This window comes from Balaenoptera physalus (genome assembly GCF_965194825.1).
Source record: "Balaenoptera physalus genome assembly, chromosome: 6".
NCBI classification, from domain to species: Eukaryota; Metazoa; Chordata; class Mammalia; order Artiodactyla; family Balaenopteridae; genus Balaenoptera; species Balaenoptera physalus.
In genome coordinates this window covers 84,942,933-84,951,297 of record NC_138885.1, presented here as the reverse complement: position 1 = coordinate 84,951,297, position 8,365 = coordinate 84,942,933, and the positions used below count along the sequence as shown (strand labels likewise).

Sequence of the window (8,365 nt, the reverse complement as noted above, 5' to 3'; positions counted from 1 at the left end):
GCCATCTTGTTTGTGGTATTTTGTTTTGGCAGTCCTAGTAAACTAATATTAGAAGTCATATCTTTAGAAGATACTTATACAGATAAGTATAAAATTGCCATTTTAGTAAGTATTACAGAGGAAAAGTATTTTTATAACATTGATTATCGGTCCTTATCCAGCCAGTAAAAAACCTAAGAAATTGCTTTTTATTTTAGACTAGAAGAGTGGGTTGGAATTAATAAGGTGAAGTGGGGATTATTCAAGGAACATCAAACAGGACTGACGGGAAAGACACTGGCCAATTCTAAGATCAGTGTGCCAGAAGAGTAAGAAATAAAGAGCACAGTTGCACAAGCTAAAGTTGTATTAGTCAGCAGGGGACAAATAACATACAATTAACCCTTCCTGGAACAATACTTTAGTGTCTTAATTATGTATGTTATTGTATATATATCATGTGATATATAATTATTAATTATGTAAGTAATAGTTATCTATTATTGTAAAATATGTATAACATGAATTAATATATGTACAAAATACACATATATATCTCTATTCTTTTTTTCAACAAAGCCTTGGGATTTATTATTCCATATAATTTTTATAACCAATTTTCAAATTCTGCCATAAATATTATATATATATATATGTATTAAATTAAACTTCTTTTACTGATAAGATATTTTGGCAAAATTTTAATCTTTACAATTCTGAGAGTACCCACTTGTGGATATGGTATTACTTTCTTTTGTAATTTTATGTTTAAATAATTTTAGATTTACCAAAGTGTTACAAAGATAGTGTAGAGTGCTCCATTTTACTTTTCATCTAGCTTTCTTTGGTATTATTATCAACATAAGCATGTTATATTCATCAAAACTAAGCAATTAACATTGGTATGCTATACTAAATACAGACTTTTTAAAATATTTCACCAGTTTTTTAATAATATCTTTATTATTTCAGGATTCAAACCAAGATATCACCTTGTAGTTCATCATCATGTTTCCTTAGTCTCCTCCAATCTGTGATAGTTTCTCAGTTTTTATTTGTTTTTTTACTGCCCTGATACTTCTGAAAGTCAGGTATTTGTGTCATGTATTTTGCAGAATGTTCCTCAATTTTTGGCTTGTCTGATTTTTTTTTTTCATGATTATATTGAAGTCATAGAGTTTGGAAAAGACATACTACAGAGGTAGTGTGCATATATTATTGATATGACATCGCTGGTGATGTTAACTTGATCACTTGGCTAAGTGTCTGCCAGGTTTCTCCACTTCAAACTCGCCATTCTTCTCTTTTGATAAGCTATTATTTGGAAGTGGCTTGCTCAGTCTAGTCTGGATTCAAAGTGTAGTGAACTAAGCTCCATCTTATAAAGGGAGGTATAGTTTTAAAAATGGTGATGATTCTAAGAGTTCTAATCACAAGGAAAGTTTTCCATTTCTTCAATGAGATAATGGATGTTCATCAAATCTATTGTGGTAATCATTTCATGATGTGTGTAAGTCAAATCATTATACTGTACATCTTAAACTTATACAGTGTTATATGTCAATTATATCTGAATAAAACTGGAAGAAAAAATGGTGAGAATATGTACCAACCACCAGTACAATCAGTAAGTTTGAGCACAGATATTTTAATATTAGGTAAAATTCTGTTCTCACATAAAGTAAAACAAAAAAACCAAACAAAAACAAAAAAGGAAGCAGTAACTATACTGGAATGTTTAAAGTTATCATCAAGTTTTTGGTCAGTGTTCAAGGAAAAGTAACACTGTAATATTTTGAAGAGTGAAAATCAGTGGTAGTCACAAGAGTGAAATAAAATTAGATAATTAAAGCATTTCAAACGAGCTAAATGAACATAAAGAAATCAGAGTAGGGAAGAGTAGAACTTCACTGAAGGACATAAATGTAGGAAGATAGAAAAGATTAATTGGAAAATCTCACTGAGCTGCCAGAAACACAGAAGTAAGTAAGAAATCAAGATTATACGAAAGAAACAACTATCATCAATTATACATCAACATACTGGATAACCTAGAATAAATAGATAAGTTTCCAGAAACATACAACCTATCAAGAATGAATCTTGAAAAAAAATTGAAAATCTGAATAGAACAATAACAAATAAGAAGATTCAATTAGTAATCAAAAACTTTCCAAGTAAGAGAAGTCCAGGACCATATAGTTTCACTGGTGAATTCTACCAAACATTTAAAGATGAATTAATACCAATCATTCTCAAACTCTTACAGAAAATTGAGGAGGGAATAATATCAAATACATTTTATGAAACCAGCATTACTCTGATACAAAAGCCATATAAGGACACTACAAAAAAGTATCTCTGAGGAATATAGATGCAAATATTCTCAACAAATTATTAGAAAAATGAGTTCAACAGCATATTAAAAGGATCATATACAATGATCAAGAGGGAGTCATCTTTGTGATGCAGGCTGGTTCAACACATGAAAATCAATGAATGTAATGCATCACAATAATAGAAATGAATATAAAAAGCACAATGGATGAAGAAAAAACATTTGACAAAATTCAACATCTATTCATGATAAAAACCCTCATAATAAATTGGGCATAGAAAAAACATACTTCAACATAATAAAAGCCATATATGACAAGCCCAGATCTTCCATCATACTCAATGATGAGAGGTTTCAAGCTTTTCCTCTAAGATCAGGAACAAGACTAGGATGCCCACTCTCATCACTTTTATTCGCCATAGTATTAGAAGTCCCAGCCAGAACAAATGGCATCCAAATTGGAAAGGAAAAAGTAAAGCTGTCACTATTTGCAAATGACATAATTTTATATTTAGAAAGTCCTAATAACAACAAAAACTGTTTGAATTAATAAAGAAATTCAGTAAATTTTCAGGATACAAATCAACATAAAAAATTCAGTTGCATATCTCTACCTTAACAATGAAATATCTGAAAGCGAGATTAACAAAACAATCTCGTTTACAATACAATCAAAAAGAATAGAATACTTAGGGATAAATTTAATGGAAAAGTATAAGACACTGATGGAAGAAACTGAAGATGCAAACAAATGGGAAAATATCCCATATTCTTGGATTGGAAGAAGTAATATTGTTAAAATGTCTATACTACCCAAAATAATCTATAGAGCCAATGCAATCCCTATCAAAACTCCAATGGCATCTTTTACAGATATAGAAAAAGCAATCCTAAAATTCACAGGGAACCACAAAAGACCCTGAATAGCCAATGCATTCCCTAGAAAGAAGAACAAAGCTGGAGGCATTACACTTCTTGATTTCAAAGTATATTACAAAGATACCATAATCAAAACCCTAGGGTACTGGCATAAAAACAGACACATATACGAATGGAACAGAATTGAGAGCCCAGAACTAAACCCATGCATTTATGGTCAACTAATATTTTATAAAGGGAGCCAAAAATACTCACACATATCTGATAAGTGATTGATATCCAAAATATATAAGGAACTCACAGAACTCAATAGCAAAAAAAAAAAAAAAAAAAAAAATCCAATTAAAAAATGGGCAAGGAACCTGAATGGATATTTTTCCAAAGAAGATATGTAGATGGCCAACAAATATGTGAAAAGGTGCTCAACATCACTAATCATTAGGGAAATGAAAATCAAAACCACAATGAGATATCACTTCATGCTTGCTAGGATGTTTAACATCAAAACATAAGAAATAATAAATGCTGGTGAAGATTAGGAGAAAAGAAATCCTGTACATTTGCATACTGTTGGTGGGAATGTAAACTGGTATAAACGCTCTGGAAAACAGTAAGATGTTCCTCAAAATATTAAAAATCGAACTACCATATGATCCAGAAATTCTACTTATGGGTATATATTCAAAGTAAATGAAATCACTATACCAAAGAGATATCTTCATCTCTATGTTTATTGCAGCACTATTTATTAATTGCCAGGACATGGAAACAACTTAAGTGTCAATTGATGGATGAATGAATAAAGAATATATATATATGAATGTTATTCAGCCATGGGAAAAAAAGAAACCCTGTCATTTGTGCCAACATGAATGAATCTTGAGGACATTATGGTAAGTGAAATATGTCAGACAGAGAAAGACAAATACTGTATGCTCCCACTTATTTGTGGAATATTAAAAAAACCTAACTCATAGAAGCAGAGAACAGATTAGTGGTTGCCAGGGGCATGGGGTGGATGATGGGATAGTTTGGTGAAGGTGATCAAGGGGTAAAAATTTCCAGCTATAAGGTGAATAAATTCAGGTAATGTAATGTATGGCACAGGGACTATAGTTAAGAATACTGTATTGTATATTTAAAAGTTGCTAAGAGAGTAGATTTTAAAAGTTCTTACAAAAAAAATTGTAGCTATTGAGATGATGTATGTGTTTACTAACCTTACTGTGGTAATCATTTAACAATATATACATATATCAAATCATTATGTTGCACACCTTGAACTTACTTATCACAAAGTTACATGTCAATTTTACATCAAAAAAGCTGTGGGGGGGAACTAAAACTAGAAGAGGTAGGAGTAAATCTTTTCTTAGAATTTATTTATTTTAATTTATTTTTTGCTGCATTGGGTCTTCGTTGCTGCGCACAGGCTTTCCCTAGTTGCGCGAGCAGGGGCTACTCTTTGTTGTGGTGGACGGGCTTCTCACTGCGGTGGCTTCTCTTGTTGCGGAGCATGGGCTCTAGGCACGCAGGCTTCAGTAGTTGTGGCTCACGGGCTCTAGAGTGCAGGCTCAGTAGTTGTGGCGCACGGGCTTAGTTGCTCCGTGGCATGTGGAATCTTCCCAGACCAGGGCTCGAACCCGTGTCCCCTGCATTGGCAGGTGGATTCTTAACCACTGTGCTATCAGGGAAGTCAGAGGTAAATCTTCATTACTTAAATTGGGCACTGATTTCTTAGGTGTATTACAAAAAGCATAAATGACACAAAATATTAGATAAATTAGACTTCATCAAAATTTTAAAAGTTTGTGATTGAATGACATCATAAAGAAAAGATCAGTTATGGATCAAGACAAAATATCTGAAATCCTACATCTGATAAGAATTTTATCAAGATTATATAAAGAACTCTTTCAATTCAAAAATAAAGAGAAATAACCCAATTTTAAAAATGGACAAGGATGTGAATAGACATTTCTCCAAAGAAGACACAGAAATAACCGATCAGCACATAAAATAATGTTCAATGTCATCAGTAATTAGTAAGTGCAAAGCAAAACTATAATGAGATACTACTAGAATGGATAAAATTAAAAAGATAGATAATACCAAGTGTTAGAGATGAAGTGGAGAGAATGGATCCTTCATACATTGCTGTTGGAAATATAAAATGTTTAGTTGTTGTAGGAAACAGCTTGGGGCTTCTTCAAAAAAATCGGACATAGGAATCAGGCATTTGGAATGAATAACTCCTTATCAAGTAACATTTTTAATGGAACAGATGGAAGTGAAAATGTGACAGGATTGGACCTTTCAGATTGTCCAGCATTAGCAGACCGAAATAGAAGGGAAGGAAGTGGTAACCCAACTCCATTAATAAACCCCTTGGCTGGAAGAGCTCCTTATGTTGGAATGGTAACAAAACCAGCAAATGAGCAATCCCAGGACTTCTCAATACACAACGAAGATTTTCCAGCGTTACCTGGTTCCAGTTATAAAGATCCAACATCAAGTAATGATGACAGTAAATCTAATTTGAATACATCCGGCAAGACAACTTCAAGTACAGATGGACCCAAATTCCCTGGAGATAAAAGTTCAACAACACAAAATAATAACCAGCAGAAAAAAGGGATCCAGGTGTTACCTGATGGTCGGGTTACTAACATTCCCCAAGGGATGGTGACAGACCAGTTTGGAATGATTGGCCTGTTAACATTTATCAGGGCAGCAGAGACAGACCCAGGAATGGTACATCTTGCATTAGGAAGTGACTTAACAACATTAGGCCTCAATCTGAACTCTCCTGAAAATCTCTACCCCAAATTTGCATCACCCTGGGCATCTTCACCTTGTCGACCTCAAGACACAGACTTCCATGTTCCATCTGAGTACTTAACGAACATTCACGTTAGGGATAAGCTGGCTGCAATAAAACTTGGTCGATACGGAGAAGACCTTCTCTTCTATCTCTATTACATGAATGGAGGAGACGTATTTCAACTTTTAGCTGCAGTAGAGCTTTTTAACCGTGACTGGAGATACCATAAAGAAGAACGAGTATGGATTACCAGGGCACCAGGCATGGAGCCAACAATGAAAACCAATACATATGAGAGGGGAACATATTACTTCTTTGACTGTCTTAACTGGAGGAAAGTAGCTAAGGTATATTTTTTTCCATGTGCAAATGTGTAACTATAAATCTAGATTTTAAAAAGAAGTGTCCTCTTTTATCTGTTTATATGTACCAGTACATCCATTCCAATAATGTGCCAGATATTTGCTGAGTCTTTTAAAAGGTCTCCACCTCCTTGGCTTGATTTAAACTCTAGGAGAGTATCTGGACACAGTTCATTTTACCTGTAGTTTAGGAAAATGATTGAATTTGGTAAGAAATTTTGTAATTTTTCACAAGCCTTGGTAACATTTGAAATATTTTTGTGTCTACTCAGTTGTAAAATAAAGATACCCTCTTGCAATCCCGAAAAAAAAAAATCGGACATAGAAATACCATGTTACTGAGCAATTATAATTCTAGTTACATACCTAAGATAAATAAAAACGTAGGTCCACACAAAAATCTGTACACTAATATTCATAATAACATTATTCATAACAGTCTAAGTGTAAATAACTAAAATGTCCATCAACCAATTAATGGATGAATAAAATGTGGTATTCTATATAATAAAATATTATTTAACAATAAAAATTAGCAAGTCCAGATATGTTTTAAAAATTGATTAATCTTAAAACATCACCCTAAATGAAACAACCTAATAACAAGAACCTATGTATTGTATGATTTAATTTATATGAACTGTCCACAGTAGGCAAACCCACTGAAACAGAAAGTGGATTGGTATTTACTAGAGGATAGAGGAATGCAGAGTGCCTGCTAATAGGTATGGGGTTTCTTTTTGGGGTGATGAAACTATTCTGAAATTATATAGAGGTAATGGTTGCCCAACTTTGTGAATACACTAAAAATCACTAAATTGTACACTTTGAAAAGATGAATTTTATGGTGTGTAAATTAAAATGATTCTTTGTTTCATATGTTAAGAATATTAATTAGGAAATTTAGAGTAACAGTTTCAAAAAGTTTAAATTCTAAAAGTTTATATTTTAAGTGTAAGCATTTAAAATATGCTTTAAATGCTTAAATATGGGGATTGCTCAGTGGCAATACCCATATTGAAGTTATTTCTCATACTTGGCGCATATTAGAATCACCTAAGGAGTGTTGACTAAACTCTGTCAGGCAACATGCAAGATCAATTAAAGAAAAATTCTGGGTGTATGAACCAGGCACTAAGATTTATTAAAACTCAGCAATGATTCTATTACATAGCCAAGTTAGAGAACCACTATAATTGCATCATATATAAATTAATACAGACTATAATTTAAGAGGATTAAAGAGATTAGATGATCTGGTAACAATTTACAATAGTACTTAACTAATATTGAAGTGGGTATAATTGAAAGGTTTAGATAGAGCAAGAACAAATATCATAGCAGTTATTATTTTTAATTTGGAATAATATATTATTTGTTTGAACAAATAAAAAATAATAGATTTGTCCAAATAATGGATTAAGACTCTTACATTCACACTGGATTTCACAAGAAATACTTGAGCACTTTACATGTACATTGAAGTAAGTTGGACATCAGTGACTGTTACAAATTTTCCTTGTTCATTTGTAAGTAGTATTCAAATTTCAAATTTTTTCCAACTTCTGCCAAGAACTTCCACTGAAATTTTTAAATTTCTCTCTATCAAATAATTGTTTTTCCTCTACTTATTCTAAAAACTGATTTAAATTCATTTTTGATTTATTTGTTTCTCCTTACATATCTCACTGCATACAGCAAAACAATGAAAAAACTATTTTAAAGATGTTTAGAAAAACCACAGTTACAGAAAGATAGAGAAGATGAAAAGGCAGAGGGCTATGTACCAGATGAAGGAACAAGAAAAAACCCCAGAAAAACAACTAAATGAAGTGGAGATAGGCAACCTTCCAGAAAAAGAATTCAGAATAATGATAGTGAAGATGATCCAGGACCTCGGAATAAGAATGGAGGCAAAGATTGAGAAGATGCAAGAAATGATTCACAAAGACCTAGAAGAATTAAAGAACAAACAAACAGAGA

At 32.5% G+C, this 8,365-nt stretch overlaps 1 pseudogene across 1 annotated transcript; it reads left to right on the top strand.

Moving 5' to 3' along the window:
* The first annotated feature begins 5,267 nt into the window (after nucleotides 1-5,267).
* LOC309663344 (CCR4-NOT transcription complex subunit 2 pseudogene) lies at nucleotides 5,268-8,108 on the top strand (annotated as a pseudogene). The gene has a single exon. The product of its transcript is annotated as a CCR4-NOT transcription complex subunit 2 pseudogene (transcript).
* The last annotated feature ends 257 nt before the right edge of the window (nucleotides 8,109-8,365 follow it).